Genomic DNA, 2,552 nt, shown 5'->3' with positions numbered 1-2,552 from the left:
GAAATGCAACCAACGAAGCCGCAAAATGCGGAAACGAGGATTGCGTAGACTGAGGCCGGAAGCCATAAAGCCCGGAGGCCAGTCTCCGGTCAACCCCAGCACAGACCACGGAGTGAACAAGTGGTGGGGGACCTATGCTTCCGGTGCGAACCGGAAGCGCAGCAGCCGAAAACGGCTGCCGCCCCTGTTCTGAAACTAGCATTGACACATGAAATTTTGATATTAATGGTTGAATGACAAGAAACACACCATTTTAAAGAGATCAAAATTCTGAGCACATAGCAATTTGTTTTATTTAAATCGGTGCAGTAGTTCTCGAGATATGGTCATTTTAGTTGAGAAATGTTGGGCGTCATTTGAGGACAAAGCTAGTAGCTAAATACATGGGACATAGACTGATAGCTGTGGCAATAACATGAAATTTTGAAATTAATGGTTGAATGACAAGAAACACACCATTTTAAAGAGATCAAAATTCTGAGCACATAGCCATTTGTTTTATTTAAATCGGTGCAGTAGTTCGCGAGATATGAACATTTTAGTTCGAAATCACTTTGCTTTGAGCGAGCCGAGATCGCAACCTCTTCAGGCTTTTGATCGGCCGAGTTTCGCATTTTTCGGGTCCAGTTTTGAGCAGCATAATCGTTGGGAATAAGTCATTTCTTGCTCGATTCGTTTGATTTTTGGCTTAAATGAAACAGAAGTTAATGTTTTATAAACTGCATTTGAACCGTGTGTGCCGATGGAAGTTTTCAGACCAAATTTTAGTGAAACTCACACGAGTAATATTCACCGTCATGCTGACGGAGATGTAGCTTCCGGTTGGTCGCGGTTTTCTGTATGGGAAAGATGTAAAGCTTTCTCTGATTGGTTGCAAAATATCACAGCCCTCCAATGAAAATTACGGTACTCCCAGCAGTTTGAAATGAACTGGTCGTCTGCAAAGAGTGACGCGAAAATGGCCGCGAGAGGCAGTGAAGACGAACACGCACTTTCACACTCAAAATATTCCAAAACACATCTTTTATTAATTTCATACAGTAAACTTTGTTTTTGAATCATATCTTTATTCATTCCTTTTTCATTTGATACATAATTTGTGACTCACAAACATCAATTATGCCAATTATTTTTCACTCAAAGTGAAAAGAAAGTGCCTTTTCACTGTGTCCTCAGTTGACGCTGGGCGATGTGGCAATGCTACTGAAACGCCCGAGCCCACGGGGGGGGGGGAACATCGGGGGAGAAAGAGCAAAAGTTTTTGTGTATCCGGACCATGCCGGAAATGCAACCGACGAAGCCGCACACTGCGGAAACGAGGGCTGCGTAGACTGAGGCCGGAAGCCATAAAGCCCGGAGGCCAGTCTCAAGTCAACCCCAGCACAGACATCGGAGTGTACATGTGGTGGGGGCCCTATGCTTCCGGTGGGAACCGGAAGCGCAGCAGCCGAGAACGGCTGCCGCTCCTGTTCTGAAACGGCCGAGCCCACGGGGGGGAACATCGGAGGAGACAGAACAGTAGAATGCAAGTTGTGAAAGTGCCCCAGAGAACTGTCTACCAAAAGGGAGTGTCCAGTCGCCTCACGAAGGCTGTTGGACCAGTTCAACTTACCGTCCATGCCGACCACGGCAGTAGACGACGAAAAAAACCAAACAGGAAGCTAATCCCTGGAAAACGTCACAGACGGCAACGTCACAGAACGCCAAGGAACGAGCGTCACCCACGGACGGGGGAAAAACGACGCTGGCAAACAGCGTAGAATGCAATTCTTCTCTCCCAAACTGCGGAACTCTGGAAATAAAGAGCTAAGCAGTATAGACACCAGAGCACCATGCTCCGATGCCTAAAAGAGGGAAAGCAAGAAGAAAAAAACGAAAAAAACATGCTTACCTGCCCCCCCAACAAGTGTTCGTATGGGGCAGAATAAGTAACGGACATAACGGCATTAAATGCATAGTCCGAAACAACAACAATTACAAACGGTCTGGTAGATCCATGACCTAAGTCTTGACCAATGTCAGCCATGCTGGCCAACAAAAGGGGGCCAGACAAAAAGTTACTGGAAAATTTAAAGTCCAAAACGGACGAAAAGTCAGTAACTACAACGAAATTCCTGTCAAACTAATGACCAACAAGTCGCGCAAGGCGAAAATACAACATTTAGTCAAGTAGCTGTCGAACTCACAGAATGAAACTGAACGCAACGCAACGCAGCAAGACCGTATACTCGTAGCATCGTCACTCCACCGCCCGTGGCAAAGGCAGTGCCAGTGGAATTGACAAGAAGAGCGGGGTATTCGTTGCGCTGAGAAGGATAGCACGCTTTTCTGTACCTCTCTTCGTTTTAACTTTCTGAGCGTGTTTTTAATCCAAACATATCATATCTATATGTTTTTGGAATCAGGAACCGACAAGGAATAAGATGAGTGTTTTTAAATTGATTTCGAAAAACAATTTTGATAATAATTTTTATATATTTAATTTTCAGAGCTTGTTTTTAATCCAAATATAACATATGTATATGTTTTTGGAATCAGAAAATGATGGGGAA

The sequence above is a fragment of the Littorina saxatilis genome, linkage group LG2 (genome assembly GCF_037325665.1).
Source record: "Littorina saxatilis isolate snail1 linkage group LG2, US_GU_Lsax_2.0, whole genome shotgun sequence".
In the NCBI taxonomy this organism is placed as follows: Eukaryota; Metazoa; Mollusca; class Gastropoda; order Littorinimorpha; family Littorinidae; genus Littorina; species Littorina saxatilis.
Note: the sequence above shows the minus strand (reverse complement) of the source record.